This window comes from Oncorhynchus keta, chromosome 28 (assembly GCF_023373465.1).
Source record: "Oncorhynchus keta strain PuntledgeMale-10-30-2019 chromosome 28, Oket_V2, whole genome shotgun sequence".
NCBI lineage: Eukaryota > Metazoa > Chordata > Actinopteri > Salmoniformes > Salmonidae > Oncorhynchus > Oncorhynchus keta.
The window spans coordinates 13,435,090-13,456,248 of NC_068448.1; the positions used below are offsets into that span (position 1 = coordinate 13,435,090).

At 43.3% G+C, this 21,159-nt stretch overlaps 1 protein-coding gene across 1 annotated transcript in view; it reads left to right on the plus strand.

The window, feature by feature from the left end:
* The first annotated feature begins 4,078 nt into the window (after positions 1–4,078).
* The window catches only part of LOC118360508 (neural cell adhesion molecule L1-like), a 165,364-nt gene continuing 148,283 nt past the window's right edge, over positions 4,079–21,159 (plus strand). The window contains 1 exon segment of the mRNA XM_052484931.1: positions 4,079–4,281. The gene's annotated coding sequence lies outside the window, so the exon portion shown is untranslated.

A 21,159-nucleotide genomic window follows, 5' to 3' on the forward strand; every position in this document is an offset into this window, starting at 1 on the left:
GACGTTGTTTTGGGTCAGCCTCTGGAATCAGTTCAAACGCCCTGGTTGGTTCGGACAAAGGATCCACTTCGGGAAAGTCGTATTCCTGGTCGTAGTGCTGGTAAGTTGACGTCGCTCTGATGTCCAATAGTCCTTCCCGGCTGTATGTAATAACACTTAAGATTTTCTGGGCTAACAATGTAAGAAATAATACATATAAAAAACAAAACACTGCAAAGTTTCCTAAGGACTAGAAGCGAGGTGGCCCTCACTGTCGACACCGTTTTGTACCTACCATAGGAGTCCACTCGAAGCCTACCATTGACTATGTACATACCCAGCGTGCGACAGAGATGCAGGAGTTGTGACCTGTTTTTCGTAGTTGTGCCTTCCTCTCTCCCTCTCTCCCTTTCTTTCTCTTTCTCTCTCTTTCTCTCTCCCTCTCTCTTTCTCTCTCCCCGTCTCTCTCTCTCTCTCCCGGTCTCTCCATATTTGTGTGTCTGTTCACTCAATACTCCTGATGGTCTTATTTGCTCTTTAGGCTAATGACATTCTCTCTCTCTTTGTCTCGCTTTCTCTCTTTCTTTCTCTCTTTTCTGTCTTACTTTCTCACTCTCTTTCTGTCTTTCCTGCTGACAGCATCCCCTTTTGCCGCAACCCTGGTCTTAACGTTGTTTATTCATACTCCCTCCCTCCCTCCCTCCCTCCCTCCCTCCCTCCCTCCCTCCCTCCCTCCCTCCCTCCCTCCCTCCCTCCCTCCCTCCCTCCCTCCCTCCCTCCCTCCCTCCCTCCCTCCCTCTGTCTCCCTCCCTCCCTCCCTCTGTCTCCCTCTTTCCTTCTCTCCCTCCCTCCCTCCGTCTCCCTCCCTCCCTCCCTCCCTCCCTCCCTCCCTCCCTCCCTCCCTCCCTCCCTCCCTCCCTCCCTCCCTCCCTCCCTCCCTCCCTCCCTCCCTCCCTCCCCCTCCCTCTCTGTCTCCCTCTGTCTCCCTCTTTCCTTCTCTCCCTCCCTCCCTCCCTCCCTCCCTCCCTCCCTCTCCCTCTTTCCTTCTCTCCCTCCCTCCCTCCCTCCGTCTCCCTCCCTCCCTCCCTGTCTCCCTCCCTCCCTCCCTCCCTCCCTCCCTCCCTCTCTGTCTCCCTCTGTCTCCCTCTTTCCTTCCTTCCCTCCCTCCCTCCCTCCCTCCCTCCCTCCCTCCCTCCCTCCCTCCCTCCCTCCCTCCCTCCCTCCCTCCCTCCCTCCCTCCCTCCCTCCCTCCCTCCCTCCCTCCCTCCCTCCCTGTCTCCCTCCCTGTCTCCCTCTCTGTCTCCCTCTCTGTCTCCCTCTGTCTCCCTCTTTCCTTCTCTCCCTCTCTCCCTCTCTCCGTCTCCCTCGCTCCCTCCCTCCCTCGCTCCCTCCCTCCCTCCCTACGCTCCTCCCTTCTCATATTTCATTCCATCCACATATCCCTTCTTCTGCCAGCTGACTCACCCTTCCTGTAAACTGAGGAAAAGAGAGGGAGGACGAGAGGGAGGAAAAGGGAGGAGGAGAGAGGGGGTTTATGAGGACAAGTAAAGATGGTCTGACGTGGATTAAGACATGATAAATGTACCTTGGTAAAGAGTATGAGAGAATGTGAGACATTAATTGACAGGTAGTGTGAGCAACTATGTAGATAAGATAACAAAAGTGAAAGTAGGCTACAGCTTGATAAAAGGAAAATGTATTCCTCCTGGTGATTTGTTTATTAGCTGTCTTACTCTTCTATTGGTTAAGTCATGCTGGAAATGGACCTCGAGTCTTTCCTGGTTAGATTTAGGTCCATATACTGTAGATCCAGTATGAAGGAGATGAGTATTCTGTGTATAAGTCAAGCAGATCTAGAAGAGAGACGAGAGATGTGTTCCATATTGATCTGTCTGAGCTTGACTTCCTACATCTCCCCACTCTGAACGACCCACTGGGCTTCCTCTCTAAACACGACTAATGTTACATTATGAAATACTACTGTATTGCTACAACAGGTTCTTAAATGAGACTGTTCAGATTAAATGACTGTGGTTGTGAATGGACTTCAATGATCTCCTGCTGCACTGCTCTGCTCCCTGAAGTTTCACATTGATGCTGATCAGAGCTACTCCGTCACCTTCAGTATCCCCAGTGCCAACCCCATTCCTTCTTGAAATGCTACAGTATCTCTCAAACCCTGGTGATTTTGACCAGAAAAGATCCTTGTGGTTAAAAACCTATTATGATAACACTGGTTTCACCGTCAGCTCTAGTCCAAGTTGTTATCTGTAGCCTCAGAGACCTGTATTCACAAACGGTCACAGAGTAGGAGGGCTGATGAAAACCGATGCTATATCTGAACTCTGACTGTGTACGCCCTCGGGTTGGGTTGTACCTCATCTGGTCTTAGTGTAATCAATCATCTATGCCGCCATGCCCAAGGTTCCTATGCTTCCTCCTTTGTCAGCCACATTCTGTGGGACTGGGTACATTGGCAGTTGGACTGGCACCAGTGGCACCAGTGGCAAAGTGGAAAGACATGGAGCTCAATGGGACTGGGGTAATACCGCTATAATGCCAGTCATCCTCAACTTTAAACTCTGTGTGGTTATGTGGATCTATTTCTCTCTCTCTCTCTCTTTCTCTCTCTCTCTCTGTCTCTTTCTCTTTCTCTTTCACTCTCATTCTCTCTCTCTCTACTTTCTGTCTCTACTCTCTCTTCACATTTTTCTGGATGGATGAAAACAAGTAGGGGAGTAGACAATGCTTCCGCAAAAGTCACAAAAACATGAGAAAAGATAAGCATGACGATCAGTAGAAAATACAGTTGTGTACAGTCCTGATCAATCCTGACCAACCCTCTCCTCTTCCTCTATCTCTTCCTCTCCTCTATCTCTTGCTCTATCTCGTTCTATCTCTCTATTTAGTTTTAGGATCAGTGAAAGGCCAGTTCTGTACAGCCCTCAGTCAGTCTAGACCCAGACCACCCCAGGATAGACAGTGTTGTCTCACTGTTATCACCTGACAGGAGCAGAAAGATGAGAGAATAAACTATAGAAATGAGTCCCACTTAGATTAATGCAGATTTCATTGCCAAGCTTTTGTCACAAAGACCCTTATCAGAGCATACAGACAACTCGCTTGTTCTCTCTTTGCACTTTTTAGGGTCGGTGAAAATTCAGGTCAGGGTAGACCACCCAAGACATTGAGTATCATATTTCCAAAGTGTTGTATCACTGTTATCACCCAAGTGCCTGGCTGTTATCATGTCACAACACAGGGAGGCTGCCTACAGGTTACTAAGACACTTCCTCATTATCCCCCAATCAGCAAGTCTCAAAATCACCAGGCTCTGCCCCTCAGACGCCCCTCCCAGGTCACAGACGACATGAATTCACAACACGTATTATTGTATTACATAACACAACAATGCTTTCAGACGCTGACATTTCCCTTAGATTGGGCTATTATTAATTGAAAACCCACTAGATAGTGTGTGTGTGTGTCTGCAAAATATGTCTTAGTAGCTACAGAAGCCAGAGATGGGCTCGGTCGACCATGGTAGACGTTATTAATATAAAGGGTATTTTAGCCAAGCCATTAAAGCACCTGTATAGGGCTATTAGACAGAGCATGGTGAAGAAGAGACAAGGAAAGATGTGGGATGCATCCCAAATGGCACCTTATTCCCTGTTTAATGGACTATATAGGAACTAGGGTGCCATTTGGGATGCAGACAGACAGCAGAGAGAGTGAGATGTAGAGCACAGCGTCGGGTCGTAGGCTATACCACCATGCTAATAAGTCTATTGTTATGTCTGCTAGAGCTGATCTGCATCAATGCATATAGAAAGAGGAGAGAGAACTGCTATCTGGCTACTGAAACCTGGCAAAACTAATCCAGCTAGAGAGAAGATGGAGGGGAGGAGGAGGGAGGGGATGGGGTGAACTGAGGGAATTGAGAGAGGAAAGGGAGGGATGGGGGAAGAAGACAATAAAGAAATGGTCAGAATTCGCAGAGAGTGCGAGCTGAGTTAGAGAGCGAGGCAGGGGAAGAGGGAGGGATGAGTGGAGAGGCAGAGCAGAAGAAAGGCGATGTCACCTCTAGCAGGAAGCCAATGAGAGCGAGGGAGGCAGAGAGAGAGAGAGGGAGAGAGGGTGTGTTTTTGTATCACTGCAGCATCAGCACAGAGAGAGAGGAGAGGGCACAATCAATTTGATAGAGAGAGGGGAAGAGAGAGAGACCGAGAGGAAGAAAACAAGGAGGACAGAGGAAAAGGAGAATCAACATCCCTGAGGCCATCTTTTAAACCTGTGGAGGTAAGAGAAGAAGAAGAGAGAGAGAGAGAGAGAGAGAGAGAGAGAGAGAGAGAGAGAGAGAGATGAATTAGAATGCTGTCTGGCTGGAGGTTTATAGCTTCACCACACCTTGGTCACATCTGCAGTTCCACTCACACCATCACAATCCCCTTCCTAGCCTGTCTGTGATGGCTGTGGAAAGATGGTTAGATTTCTAGAAGAGTAATTTAATGTGTCGTGAATGTATTTGTAGTGAGTGGAGAATAATATTAGTGGTGATGTCATTGGATACAACTGTCAAAAGTATTTATATTTCAAGATTTCTGTTGAGAATATTGTTAAAATGGGCAAATGTGCTTATTGTCATTTCTCTCAATGTTGTGCTAGAAGTGTTTGTAAGTTTTGTACTGTAGTATCACCTTCCTAGTTTACGTTTAATTCATTTGAAAATGATGATTTGTAATTGTGAAAATGACAGCATATTGAAGCAGACATCTTGTTGAATAGTTTGAATGGATGTTACACAGAGAAATAATATGATGGTATGTCTTCAGTAGGTTTTGCTGGGCACACAGTCAGACAGTGTGTAGCATGCAACAGGGTCTGACTGGTTGGTATTAATATTGAATGCAATGCTGTTGTGGAACTTTGGAGGAAATTATATTATCGGCTGGTGTTTTACTAATCTGCATAAATAGAGATTTGACTTTGCATTTTATGACTGTGTGTGATCATACAAGTTTTAAATAAGTGTTGACACATTAAAAAAAATACATTGAAAATGAGTGTGGGGTTATTTTGCTCACTTACAATGTTTTCAAAAAAAAATGGTCACATAAAACAAATATTTTGTACAAAATACAATATATTATTATTGCTACAATATGTGAGGCATTTTAACACAGTTCTGTTCACCTATGTCCTGCCCTTTAGACCATGCCTTTATCATTTTGACCAATCTTCCAGTTAACTCGGCTTATTTTCAGCTTATCTCTTTCTACTCTGCTACTTTATATAGTATTTTCCACTATTCTCCCTGTTGTACTCCCCTCCTTCAACTCATGGGTTTAATGTTGTTAAGGAAGGCTCTGATTGCACTGTGCTGTAATGATATATTCACAGGTCTGGTAACCTGCTGGTCCCAGGTCTGTTTGTGTTCATATGGGCCAGCACAAACAGATCTGGGATCAGGCTAGTGGTCTGAAGGAAGGAGGTCTAATCTGAGAGAAATAACATTATCCTGATCTAGGATCAGTTTTGTCCTTTAGATCATACTAAATAAGATCATATGGATAGAGAGGACCTGATTGATCAGCACTCAACGTTGTGAATACAGGATTTCCTGTCCTGGCTATCCTACTGCAGTGTATCTCTCTCTCTCTTCTTTCTCTCTCTCGCTCTGGAACCGAAGGCATTTATCTGGGGCGGTGCTCCTCTGAGGTGCTCCTGTGTTCCTCCCTCTAGCTACTTTAACTACAGTACTGTCTGATGGGACAGAGAGGGAGGCAGGAGAAGAAGAGACCGAGCAAGGGGTGTAAGGAGAATGAGAGAAAAGGGGAGAGAAACAGGTGGGAGGGGAGGGAGAGAGAGTGAAGTGGTAGAGGGAAGAAGAGAGAGAGGTAAAGAAAGAATGATGTAGAAAGAGAAAAAGAGAGATGCTTTCAACAGAAGAGAGAGAGAGAGAGAGGGAAAAGATGGGTGTGGCAGTCAGTCAGGCAGCTCTCCCAACAGACTGTATAGGTGTGCCTGTGAACGGATGCAAACACCAGGCAATGTGCCAAACATGGCAACGAGCTTGCAAATCTACATTAATCCATTAGGCAAATGAGAGGTTAATAATGTAGAGTGTCCTGGTATTCTAGAATGCAAAACATTATATTCTGTTTCTAGAACACAGAACACAGAACAGGCAGCCCATAATAAAATGAACAAAAATATAAACGCAACATGTAAAGTGTTGGTCCCATGAGCTGAAATAAAACATTCCCAGAAATGTTCTACACGCACAAAAAGCGTATTTTTCCCAAATGTTGTACACAGATTTATTTACATCTCTGTTAGTGAGCATTTGTCCTTTGCCAAGATAAGTAATCCACCTGACAGGTGTATCATGATCATTACACAGGTGCACTTTGTGCTGGGGAAATAAAAGGCCACTCTAAAATATGCAGTTTTGTCACACAACACAATGCCATAAATGTCACAAGCTGTTGCCAGAGATTTTGTTAATTTATCTACCATAAGCCGCCTCCAACGTCGTTTTAGGGAATTTGGCAGTACGTCCAACTGGCCTCACAACCGCAGACCACGTGTATGGCGCTGTGTGGGAGACAGGTCTGCTGATGTCAAGAAATTAGCTGTAAAACAGCAAAACAATTATCTCTGCCCCATGGAAAAATAAGTCGAATTGCATTAAATGTTTTATAATATTGTTATTATTTTCTCTCCGCCCCTTGTGTAGAATTGGCAGAAAACTTGCTTTAAAACTGCAACGTTTTCTCTACTCCTCATGTCAAAATGTGTAGAATTGCAGGAAATTCAATTTGGAGTTAAATAAATAAAAATTATTTTGCCAGAATTTATGGGGAAGTTTCTTTCCCCAAAAAAATTGTTGCGACTCCTCTCCACCACAAATCTAACGACAGACATTTAAAATAGGTACATTTCACATCAATAAATAACCTTCAATTCATTGCATTTTCATCTCTTATCATTATTGTTATTTTTTAAATACATTTACTCAAAATTGTATTTTTCAAATTATCTTTCTCAAAAACGTTTGTATATTTTCCCACACAATAGTACAGATTGTAATTACTCTTGTTTTTTTTATTGGCGACCCCAATGCAGTTCCCCCTTGACCCCAGTAGGGGTCACAATCCTAACTTTGAATGTTCTAGATCTGCTGCTCCTAGAGCCAGACAGATAGTTGTTATTTCTTACTGTCTTTCATATAGCTACACTACACACACACACACACATCGCTGTACAGTACAGTGTGTGATTACCCTGGGTCCTCTATGCCGTAGCAGAATGTAATCTCCTCCTCCTCGCTGAAGCCAGCTGGAGATTAATTGAGCTGTTCTAACAGAGGGATGGCTGAAGAGGGTGATTTAAGAGAGAGCAGGGAGATGGGGGGGCAGATAAAGAGAGAGTTAAGAGAGAGAGGTGAGAGAGACAGAGGGAGGGGGGAGCAATAGAGAGGGAGGGAGGGAGTGTGGTCAGAGAGAGGGAGATGGGAGAGAGAAAAAGAGGTTAAAAAGAGAGAGGGGAGAGAAAGAGGGAGGGGAGAAAGAAAGAGGGGAGGGGAGGATGAGAGAGGAAGGGAGGGAAAGGGAAAGGAAGGGTGGGCTCCCATTTGAAAAGCAATGCACTCACGATCCTGTAATATATATGCTGGTAGATAAATTGTCTGAAGAGACAGAGAGAAAAAAAGAGAGGAGGGATCAAGAGAAGAATGAGCGAGAAAGACAAGTTCACAGGGAGAAGGCAGCAACGACAGAAGAGAGGAAGAAGGGATGGAGGGAGGGAAAGATAAACATGATATGCACAGTTTATATGACATATAGATCAATGTGTTAGTGAACCAGAGAGACGGGGCAGGGTTGCATCATTTGCAGGGTTTATTTTCATGTTTACATGTATTTCTTGCTGTGCACTATTAAGTTTTATGTAATGCCAATGGTGTTGGTCTTTTTCATGGTATGGTGTGTGTGTGTGTGTGTGTGTGTGTGTGTGTGTGTGTGTGTGTGTGTGTGTGTGTGTGTGTGTGTGTGTGTGTGTGTGTGTGTGTGTGTGTGTGTGTGTGTGTGTGTGTGTGTGTGTGTGTGTAAACTGTAGAGATGTCATTGTGTTAAGGAAGGTGGGCTGTGTGCTCTCAATCTGCCAGCCAGGAGAGCTCACTGGGAAGAGAGGTGATATTTACACCAGCTAGTGAACAGCACTGTATGCTATACCTGTTTAAAGGCTTAGTAAATGAGGCACCCAGTGTGTGTGTCTTTAGTTTTTAGCCTGACACTAGCAAGATGCTCCACAGTTTTACGCTAGCTATATGCTCCACAGTGTTAGGCTAGCTAGATGCTCCACAGTGTTACAATAGATAGATGCTCCACAGTTTTACGCTAGCTAGATGCTCCACAGTGTTACTCTAGATAGATGCTCCACAATTTTACGCTAGCTAGATGCTCCACAGTGTTAGGCTAGCTCGATGCTCCACAGTGTTTAACTAGCTAAATGCTAAACCACCTGTTATTTTGCCTCAGGTCCTCACTGCCACTAGACTAGAGCATGCCACAACTCACACCCTTCATTCACTAGACTAGCGCAAGACACAACTCACACCATTCACTCACTAGACTAGAGCAAGACACTACTCACACCCTTCATTCACTAGACTAGAACAAGACACTACTCACACCATTCAGTCACTAGACTAGAGCAAGCCACAACTCACCCCCTTCATTCACTAGACTAGAGCAAGACACTACTCACACCATTCAGTCACTAGACTAGAGCAAGACACTACTCACACCCTTCATTTACTAGACTAGAGCAAGACACTACTCACACCCTTCATTTACTAGACTAGAGCAAGACACTACTCACACCATTCAGTCACTAGACTAGAGCAAGACACTACTCACACCCTTCATTTACTAGACTAGAGCAAGACACTACTCACACCATTCAGTCACTAGACTAGAGCAAGACACTACTCACACCCTTCATTTACTAGACTAGAGCAAGACACTACTCACACCATTCACTCACTAGAGCAGAAAGACTATAAACCACACGCTCAACTACACACTGGAGCATCTTGTGTGAAAGTGCCATTGGAAATTAAAGACACACCCACACTATGTGCCTCATTTACAAAGCCTTTAAACCAGATTAAAGTCTAGCTGCTATTTTCCAGGGAATATGACATTACAGGCAGAACGAAGGTAAAACACGGGATAACAGATGAAAAGAGATATTAAGATAACATGTAAATAAAGGCTATATCCTAAATGGGACACGATTCTCTAGGGAAAGGGGGGACCTAGTCAGTTGTACAACTGAATGCGTTCAGCTGAAATGTGTCTTCTGCATTTAAAACTCTGAATCAGAGCGGTACGGAGGGCTGCCTTAATCGACATCCACGTCTTCAGCACCCGGGGAACAGTGGGTTAACTGCCTTGCTCAGGGGCAGAATGGCACATTTGTACCTCGTCAGCTCAGGGATTCGATCCAGCAACCTTTCGGTTACTGGTCTAATGCTCTAACCACTAGACAGTGCACTATTATTTGACCTGGGCCCATAGAGATCTAGTTAAAGTAGTGCACTACAGTGCATTCGGAAAGTATTCAGACCCCTCCTTGACTTTTTCCACATTTTGATACGTTACAGCCTTATTCTAAAATTGATTAAATTGTTTTTGTTCCTCATCCATCTACACACAATACCCCCTAATGACATCACAATACCCCCTAATGACATCACAATACCCCCTAATGACAAAGCAAAAACTGTTTTTTGTGTTTTTTTCCCCCAAAATGTATAACAAATAAAAAAACTGATATCACATTTACACAAGTACTTTGTTGAAGCACCTTTGGCAGAGATGACAGCCTCAAGTCTTCTTGGGTATGACGCTACAAACTTGGCACACCTGTATTTGGGGAGTTTCTCCCATTCTTCTCTGCAGATCCTCTCAAGCTCTGTCAGGTTGGATGGGGATCGTCGCTGCACAGCTATTTTCAGGTTGGGTTCAAGTCCCGGGTTCTGGCTGGGCCACTCAAGGACATTTAGAGACTTGTTCTGAAGCCACTCCTGTGTTGTCTTGGCTGTTTGCTTAGGGTCGTTGTCCTGTTGGAAGATAATTCTTCACCCCAGTCTGAGGTCCTGAGCGTTCTGGAGCAGGTTTTCATCAAGGATCTCTGTACTATACTTTGCTCCGTTCATCTTTCCCTCAATCCTGACTAGTCTCCCTGTCCCTGCCGATGAAAAACATCCCCACAGTATGATTCTGCCACCCCCATGCTTCACCGTAGGGATGGTGCCAGGTTTCCTCCAGACGTGACGCTTGGCATTTAGGCCAAAGAGTTCTTTGGTTTCATCAGAGAATCTTGTTTCTCATGGTCTGAGAGTCCTTTAGGTGCCTTTTGGAAAACTCCAAGCGGGCTGTCATGTGCCTTTTACTGAGTAGTGGCTTCCATCTGGCCACTCTATCATAAAGTCCTGATTGGTGGAGTGCTGCAGAGGTGGTTGTCCTTCTGGAAGGTTCTCCCATCTCCACAGAGGAAATATGGAGCTCTCTCTGAGTAACCCTTGGGTTCTTGGTCACTCCACTCGCCATAGCCCTTCTCCCCTGATTGCTCAGTTTGGCCGGGTGGCCAGCTCTAGGAAGAGTCTTGATGTTTTCAACTTTCTACCATTTAAGATAAATGGAGGCCACTGCGTTTTTGGGGACCTTCAATGCTGCAGAAATGTTTTGGTACAATTCCCCAGATCTGTGCCTCGACATAATCATGTCTCTGAGCGCTATGGACAATTCCTTCTACCTCATGGCTTTTGCTCTGACATGAACGGTCGACTGTGGGACCCTACAGACAAGCGTGTGCCTTTCCAAATCATATCCAATCAATAGAATTTACCACAGGTGGACTCTAATCAAGTTGTAAAAACATCTCAAGGATGATCAATGGAAACAGGATGCACCTGAGCTCAATTTCGAGTCTCACAGCAAAAGGTCTGAATACTTACGTAAACAAGGCATCTGTTTTTTTATTTTGAATAAATTGGCAAAAAATTCTAAAAACCTGTTTTCACTGTCATTATGGGGTATTGTGTGTAGATTGATAAAGGGGACAAAAACCGATGTAATCGATTTTAGAATAGGGCTGTATTGTAACAAAATGTGGAAAAAGTCAAGGGGTCTGAATACTTTCTGAATGCAGTACCAGTCCAAAGTTTGGACACGCCTGCTCATACAAGGGATTTTCTTTATTTTTTTGATTTTCTACATTGTAGAATAATAGTGAAGACATCAATACTATGAAATAACACATATGGAATCATGTAGTAATCAAAAAAGTGTTCAACAGATCTAAATATATTCTATATTTGAGATTCTTCAAAGTAGCCACCCTTTGCCTTGATGACAGCTTTGCACACTCTTAGCATTCTCTCAACCAGCTTCACCTGGAATTCTTTTCCAACAGTCTTGAGGGAGTTCCCACATATGCTGAGCACTTGATGGCTGCTTTTCCTTCACTCTGCGGTCCAACTCATCCCAAACCATCTCAATTGGGTTAAGGTCGGGTGATTGTGGAGGCCAGGTCATCTGATGCAGCACTCCATCACTCTCCTTCTTGGTCAAATAGCCTTTACACAGCCTGAAGGTGTGTTGGGTCATTGTCCTCTTGAAAAACAAATGATAGTCCCACTAAGCGCAAACCAGATGGGATGGCGTATGCTGCAGAACGCTGTGGTAGCCATGCTGGTTAAGTGTACCTGACAGTGTCACTGACAGTGTCACTAGCAAAGCACCCCCACACCATCACACTTCCTCCTCCGTGCTTCACGGTGGGAACCACATATGCAGAGATAATCCGTTCACCTACTCTGCGTCTCACAAAGACAATGGTTGGAAACAAAAATCAAAAATTTGGACTCATAAGACCAGACAAATTTCCGCCGGTCTAATGTCCGTTGCTCATGTTTCTTGGCCCAAGCAAGTCTCTTCTTCTTATTGGTGTCCTTTAGTAGTGGTTTCTTTGCAACAATTCAACCTGCAATTGGACCTGATTCACACAGTCTCCTCTGAACAGTTGATGTTGAGATGTGTCTGTTACTTGAACTATGTGAAGCATTTATTTGGGCTGCAATCTGAGGCTGGTAACTCTAATGAACTTATCCTCTGCAGCAGAGGTAACTCTGGGTCTTTCTTTACTGTGGCGTTTCATCATAGCGCTTCATGGTTTTTGCAAGTGCACTTGAAAAAACATTCAAAGTTCTTGAAATGTTCCAGATTGACTGACCTTCATGTCTCAAAGTAATGATGGGCTTTCATTTCCATTTGCTTATTTGAGCTGTTCTTGCCATAATATGGACTTGGTCTTTTCCGAACAGGGCTATCTTCTGAATACCACCCCTAACTTGTCACAACACAACTGATTGGCTCGAACGCATTAAGAAGGAAAGAAATTCCACAAATTAACTTAATCAAGGCACACCTGTTAATTTAAATGCATTCCAAGTGACTACCTCATGAAGCTGGTTGAGAGAATGCCAAGAGTGTGCAAAGCTGTCATCAAGGCAAAGGATGGCTACTTTGATGAATCTCAAATCTCAAATATATTTTGATTTGTTTAACGCTTTTTTGGTTTCTACATGATTCCATATGTTATTTCATAGTTTTGATGTCTTCACTATTATTCTAGAATGTAGAAAATAGTAAAAATAAAGAAAAACCCTTGAATGAATAGGTGTGTCCAAACTTTTGATTGGTACTGTATGCACGTGTGTCACGCACACACTTGTTTGATTTAGTTTCTGCAGCTGGAGGCCTAGCTTGACTGACTGACGGGTGGGTGTCAAGTGGTGGATCAGGCAGATGTGTCAGGGTGGGGTTCAGAATACATTACTTTGATTTAGAGAGTGAAGGGTCAGGCAAGGAGTGATTGGAAGGCAGGGGGACATGATTATTCAACCTGGAGGGAGAGAGGGGTGTCTGAATATATATATATATATAGAGAGGTGAGGGATTTTATGATGAAATAGAATAGAATAGCATAGATACGTTATTGAGAAAGAAATAATAATGCATAAATATATAATAGACAAGGACAGAAAAAAAAGGAAAAGTGAGAGTTGATTTGAAAGGTGGTGGTTTTAAAAGGGGGAGAAACCTGGGGATGTTGTCAACATTAGGTCAGTGCCCAGTGATGATACAAGGCAAAGGAGATAGACACCTACAGTACAGTTTATACCAGTTCTCTGCAACGAAGCACTAATACCACCACTACAACCACTGTTACTACTATTACTACTACTACTAGTACTACTATTACTACTATTACTACTACCACTATTACTACTATTACTACTACTACTATTACTACTATTACTACTACTACTAGTACTACTATTACTACTACCACTACTACTACTATTACTACTACTAGTACTACTATTACTACTACCACTACTACTACTATTATGCCTACTACTACTATTACTACTATTACTACTACTATTACTACTACTACCACTACTATTACTACCACTACTACTACTACTACTACTATTACTACTACTACTAGTACTACTATTACTACTACCACTACTACCACTATTACTACTATTACTACTACTACTAGTACTACTATTACTACTATTACTACTATTACTAATACTACCACTACTATTACTACCACTACTACTACTAGTACTACTATTACTACTACCACTACTACTACTATTACGCCTACTACTACTATAACTACTGCTATTACTACTACTACCACTACTATTACTACCACTACTACTACTACTACTATTACTACTACTACTACTACTACTATTACTACTACTAATACCACTACTATTACTACCACTACTATTACTACTACTAATACCACTACTATTACTACCACTACTACTACTACTACTACTATTACTACTACTAATACCACTACTATTACTACCACTACTATTACTACTACTAATACCACTACTATTACTACCACTACTACTACTACTACTACTATTACTACTACTACTACCACTACTATTACTACCACTACTACTACTACTACTACTATTACTACTACTAATACCACTACTATTACTACCACTACTATTACTACTACTAATAACACTTCTATTACTACCACTACTATTACTACTACTAATACTACAGTGAAGGTCAGTGCCGTTTAAGATGGAGGAGGAAGTTATTTTTTTCATGAACATGGCTATTTATCTATTACAGCATATTGGATGACTCATTCATATTCCATTCACCCAGTTCAATGTCACATTGATAGGTTTAGGCTACTAAAGTTGAAGTCGGGAGTTTACATACACTAAGGTTGGAGTCATTAAAACTTGTTTTTCAACCACTCCACAAATGTCTTGTTAACAAACTATAGTTTTGGCAAGTCGTTTAGGACATCTACTTTGTGCAAGACACAATTCATTTTTCCAACGATTGTTTATAGACAGATTATTTCACTTCTAATTCACTGTATCACAAATCCAGTGTGTCAGAAGTTAACATACACTAAGTTGACTGTTCCTTGAAACAGCTTGGAAAATTCCAGAAAATTATGTCATGGCTTTAGAAGCTTCTGATAGGCTAATTGACAACATTTTAGTCGATAGGAGGTGTTCCTGTGGATGTATTTTAAGGCCTACCTTCAAATTCAGTGACTCTTTGCCTTACATCATGGGGAAATCAAAAGAAATCAGCCAAGACCTCAGAGGAAAATTGTAGATCTCCACAAGTCTGGTTCATCCTTAGGAGCAATTAATTTCCAAACACCTGAAGGTACCACATTCATCTGTACAAACAATAGTACGCAAGTATAAACATCATGGGACCACGCAACCGTCATACTGCTAAGGAAGGAGACGCATTCTGTCTCCTAGAGATGAACGTATTTTGGTGCAAAAAGTGCATATCAATCCCAGAACAACAGCAAAGGACCTTGTGAATATGCTGGAGGAAACAGATGCAAAAGTATGTATACACTGTATAGCCTTCTAGGTTTTGTATTGAAGTCAATGTACCCAGAGGAGGATGAAAGCAGGCTGTCCTCCGGCTACACCATGGTGCTACCCTACAGAGTGCTGTTGTGCCTACTATAGACTGTTGGAAACTTGTAATCAATTGTTTGGTGATTATATTCTGTATAGTTTTATCTATAAAGGCTAACTTTTTAAATGTTAAAAAATATGTATATTTTTATGAAATGGTCCTCCCCTATACTACTACCATCACCGCTACTACTTCTAATCCATTCCCCTCTTTTACTGGCTTTTCTCTCTCCATCTCTTTCTACCTTTGTTTATTCACCAAGTGTGGTTTCACATTTTTTGGATTCATGCATAGTTGAGTAGCAAACCAAACCAAAACAAAGCCTGCCACTCCAGGCCTTAATTAGAATAATAGCTTTAGATTATTAATGAATTTCCAAGAAACCCTCAGACATTAAGACCAATAAAATGAACCCAATTATACAATTGAACCAACCATAGGCTTATCACATTTGAGGTATGACCGAGATGCAGACAGAGTTGAAGAAACAAGAGTGTATTCCTAACAGGGAAAGGCAAATGACAGGTCAAGGCAAGCAGGGGTCAATAATCCAGAGAAGGTATAAAGGATCCAGAACGGCAGGAGGTCTCAGGGTCAGGGCAAGCAGGGGTCAAAACCGGGAAGGACTAGAAACAGGAGCAGGAAAACCGGCAGGAGCAGGGAAACAAACTCTGGTGGGTTTGATGAACACAACGAACTGGCAACAGACAAGCAGAGAACACAGGTTTAAATATAAAGGGGATAAGGGGGAAGATGGGTGACACCTGGAGGGGGGTGGAGACAATCACAAAGACAGGTGAAACAGATCAGGGTGGGACAGGCTACATCCCATATGGCATCTCAAATCAAATTACATTTGATTGGTCACATACACATGGTTAGCAGATGTTAATGCGAGTGTAGCGAAATGCTTGTGCTTCTAGTTCCAACCATGCAGTAATAACCAACGAGTAATCTAACCTAACAATTCCCAAACTACTACCTTATACACACAAGTGTAAAGGAATGAATAAGAATATGTACATAAAAATGTACATAAAAATATATGAATGAGCGATGGCCGAACAGCATAGGCAAGATGCAGTAGATGGTATAGAGTACAGTATATACATATGAGATGAGTAATGTATGGTATGTAAACATTATATAAAGTGGCATTGTTTAAAGTGGCTTGTGATACATTTATTACATAAATGTTTCATTATTAAAGTGTCGAGAGATGAGTCAGTATGTTGGCAGCAGCCACTCAACGATGGCTGTTTAACAGGCTTGTTCCCTATTTAGTGCGCTATATAGGGAATTGGGTGACATTTGGGACACACACTTTAAAGCTGGGGTTCAAGTATCATACTTGTGGAAAATATGGATATTGGATGGAATTAATTTTATTTGATCGAGAGGATTACCTTATTAAATCTCTATCAGTGGCACCCCATTCTGTGTGTATAAGCACGCGTGTCTGTGTGCGTGCACATACGCATGTGTGTTTGAGAGAGAGGAATAGGAGGGGATTAATACCCCTTGAAAAACATAGGAAATATCCCTGTTTAACCATTAAACAGGAACCTAACAGTATTATGACTACTAAATTGAAGTATGCCTTACGACTTCAAACAATCAAGTCATTTACAGTGCACAGAAGGTGTCAAAGAGAAAGCTTTGTATTCGATTAAAGCTGGAAAATGCATGAATCCTGGATTTAATCTAGTTAATTCTATTATAATTGGAAACGCCGTAAACATATTAGAGTTCCTAGAATCTCATAAAAGGAAATGGTTTCAGAACGAAAAGAGAAAAACCAGAAACAGACTGAAGGAGAAACAGAGAGAGAGAAAACTACAGAGATAAGAGAGGAGATGAGAGAAGCATACACTAGAGAAAGAGAGGAAAAAAGAGGGGAGAAGTTAAGATAAAATCTCTGTCTTTCAGATAAACTCTGTCTGCTGTCTGCCCTTCTCTGTCTTTCAGAGACCTTCATCTCCCCTCTCTCTTGTTCTCTCTCTCTCGCTCCCTCTCTCTCTACCTCTCTCACTCCCTTTCTCGCTCCCTCTCTCTCTCTTCCTCTTGCTCTGTCTCTTTCTCTCTCTCTCTTGCTCTGTCTCTTTCGCTCCCACTCTCTCTCCCTCTTTCTCTTTCTCTGTCTCTTTCTCTCCCCCTCTCTCTCTTGCTCTGTCTCTTTCGCTCCCCCTCTCTCTCTTGCTCTGTCTCTTTCTCTCCCCCTCTCTCTAAAGCTCTGTCTCTTTCGCTCCCCCTCTCTCTCTCCCTCTGTCTCTTTCTCTCTCTTTCTCTCCCCCTCTCTCTCTTGCTCTGTCTCTTTCTCTCCCCCTCTCTCTCTTGCTCTGTCTCTTTCGCTCCCACTCTCTCTCCCTCTCTCTCTCCCTCTGTCTCTTTCTCTGTCTCTTTCTCTCCCCCTCTCTCTCTTTCTCTGTCTCTTTCGCTCCCTCTCTCTCTTGCTCTGTCTCTTTCTCTCCCCCTCTCTCTCTTTCTCTGTCTCTTTCGCTCCCTCTCTCTCTCCCTCTGTCTCTTTCTCTGTCTCTTTCTCTCCCCCTCTCTCTCTTTCTCTGTCTCTTTCGCTCCCTCTCTCTCTTTCTCTGTCTCTTTCTCTCCCTCTCTTTCTCTGTCTCTTTCTCTCCACCTCTCTCTCTTGCTCTCTCTTTCTCTCCCTCTCTCTCTCTTGCTCTTTCTCTTTCTCTCCCTCTCTCTCTCTTGCTCTGTCTCTCTCTCCATCTCTCTCTCTTGCTCTGTCTCTTTCTCTCCCTCTCTCTCTTGCTCTGTCTCTTTCGCTCCCACTCTCTCCCTCTCTCTCTCTTGCTCTGTCTCTTGCTCTGTCTCTCTCTTGCTGTCTCTTTCGCTCCCTCTCTCTCTCTGTCTCTTTCTCTCCCTCTCTCTCTCTGTCTCTTTCTCTCCCTCTCCCTCTCTCTCTCTGTCTCTTTCTCTCCCTCTCTGTCTCTTTCTCTCCCTCTCTCTCTCTTTCTCTGTCTCTTTCTCTCCCTCTCTCTCTGTCTCTTTCTCTCCCTCTCTCTCTCTTTCTCTCCCTCTCTCTCTCTCTCTTTCTCTACCTCTCTCTCTTTCTCTGTCTCTTTCTCTCCCTCTGTCTCTTTCTCTCCCTCTCTCTCTTTCTCTGTCTCTTTCTCTCCCTCTCTCTCTCTTTGCTGTCTCTTTCTCTCTCTCTTGCTCTGTCTATTTCGCTCCCTCTCTCTCTCTTTCTCTGTCTCTTTCTCTCCCTCTCTCTCTTGCTCTGTCTCTCTCTTGCTGTCTCTTTTGCTCCCTCTCTCTTTCTCTGTCTCTGTCTCTTTCTCTCCCTCTCTCTCTCTTTGCTGTCTCTTTCTCTCTCTCTCTTGCTCTGTCTATTTCGCTCCCTCTCTCTCTCTTGCTCGGTCTCTTTCGCTCCCTCTCTCTCTCTTGCTCTGTCTATTTCGCTCCCTCTCTCTCTCTTGCTCGGTCTCTTTCGCTCCCTCTCTCTCTCTTGCTCTGTCTCTTTCTCTCTCTCTCTCTCTTTCTCCCTCTCTCTCTCTTTGCTGTCTCTCTCTCTTGCTCTGTCTCTTTCTCTCCTTCTCTCTCTCTTGCTCGGTCTCTTTCGCTCCCTCTCTCTCTCTTGCTCTGTCACTGACCAAATTATTTCTTTGTCTTCAAGTTGCTGTAAGAATTCCCCTCTTCCTCCCATCGAACACATGCTAGTCCTATCAAAGAGGCTTTATGGTAAACACCTCTGACTAAAATTGTCCTGAATCGCATCTCTGTCCAGTGTGTCTCACTTCTGCACTATGGGTGGATGAAGTGTTCTGTTGAATGTAGAGGAAGTGTGAGAGTGTTTGTGCGTGCGCCTGCATGCTTGCCTGTGTTCATGCATGTGTGTGTGTCACATCATTTAAAAAAAAAACTTTATTTAACTAGGCAAGTCAGTTAAGAACACATTCTTATTTACAATGACGGCCTACACCGGCCAACCTCGCTGGGCCAATTGTTGTCCTGCATATGGGACTCCAAATCACGGACAGGTTGTGATACAGTCTGGATTCGACGCCTCTAGCACTGAGATGCGCCACTTGGGAGCATTTACACAGCTCCTCAATCATCCACTGTGTCTGACACCAAGTGTACTATATGCAAAATACTGTACACCCACAGAATACACTGAGTATACCAAACATTAGGAATAGCCTCAGGTTGTTGGGGCATGGACTCTACAAGGTGTTGTAAGCGTTCCACAGGGATGCTGGCCCATGTTGGGATGTGTGTGCGTAGGATAAATGTGTGTGTGCACGTGTGTAGAGAATCAGTGCAGGTGGTCAGTCCAGTTCAAGTGTTCAGCATTCTGATGGCTTGTAGATAGAAACTGAGCCTGTTGGTGTCAGACCTCATGCTCCAATACCGATGGTAAGGAAGAAAACAGCTCATGGCTGGGGTGTGTGAGGTCCTTGAGGATGCTGCGAGACTTCCTCAGGCGCCGTTTCAAGTAGATGTCCTGGATGGGTAGGAACATGGTCCCAGTGATGATGGATTGTAAAAGTCTGAGCGTGGAGTACTGGTCTAGGATCATGTACCCCCTCTTGTCTCGGTGCTGAGGCTCAGACAGGGGACTTGGCCGTCTATGGAGCTCACTGGGAGATTATGAAGATGACTACTTGCCATTAAATTATTGACACATGAAATGATTGACACAAATTATTCACTCACATGTTCAAAAGAACAGTGTATTCATTTACCCTAAATAATTGTACTGAATAGCATGAACTCAAAAATCATAATATATTTGAATATAGATTCAGGATAAGTTAACTAGCTCTTGTTCTATTGAACCTACTGTAGTCTCATGTTGCCTGACTCCACAGTCTCGTATTCTATTGAACCTACTGTAGTCTCATGTTGAATGACTCCACAGTCTCGTATTCTATTGAACCTACTGTAGTCTCATGTTGCCTGACTCCACAGTCTCGTATTCTATTGAACCTACTGTAGTCTCATGTTGAATGACTCCACAGTCTCGTATTCTATTGAACCTACTGTAGTCTCACGTTGCCTGACTCCACAGTCTCGTATTATATTGAACCTACTGTAGTCCCGCGTTGCCTGACTCCACAGTCTCGTATTCTATTGAACCTACTGTAGTCTCATGTTGCCTGACTCCACAGTCTCGTATTCTATTGAACCTACTGTAGTCTCATGTTGCCTGACTCCACAGTCTCGTATTCTATTCAACCTACTGTAGTCTCATGTTGCCTGACTCCACAGTCTCGTATTCTATTGCATCTACTGTAGTCTCATGTTGCCAGACCCCACAGTCTCGTATTCTATTGAATCTACTGTAGTCTCGCGTTGCCTGACTCCACAGTCTCGTATTCTATTCAACCTACTGTAGTCTCATGTTGCCAGACCCCACAGTCTCGTATTCTATTGAATCTACTGTAGTCTCGCGTTGCCTGACTCCACAGTCTCGTATTCTATTGAACCTACTGTAGTCTCATGTTGCCAGACCCCACAGTCTCGTATTCTATTGAATCTACTGTAGTCTCGCGTTGCCTGACTCCACAGTCTCGTATTCTATTCAACCTACTGTAGTCTCATGTTGCCAGACCCCACAGTCTCGTATTCTATTGAATCTACTATAGTCTCAGATTGCTTGACTCCACAGTCTTGTATTCTATTGAATCTACTGTAGTCTCAGATTGCTTGACTCCACAGTCTTGTATTCTATTGAATCTACTGTAGTCTCAGATTACCTGACTCCACAGTCTTGTATTCTATTGAATCTACTGTCGTCTCAGATTACCTGACTCCACAGTCTTGTTTTATATTGAGTCTACTGTAGTCTCAGATTGCTTGACTCCATAGTCTTGTATTCTATTGAATCTACTGTAGTCTCAGATTGCTTGACTCCACAGTCTTGTATTATATTGAATCTACTGTAGTCTCAGATTACCTGACTCCACAGTCTTGTATTCTATTGAATCTACTGTAGTCTCAGATTACCTGACTCCACAGTCTTGTTTTATATTGAATCTACTGTAGTCTCAGATTGCTTGACTCCACAGTCTTGTATTATATTGAATCTACTGTAGTCTCAGATTACCTGACTCCACAGTCTTGTATT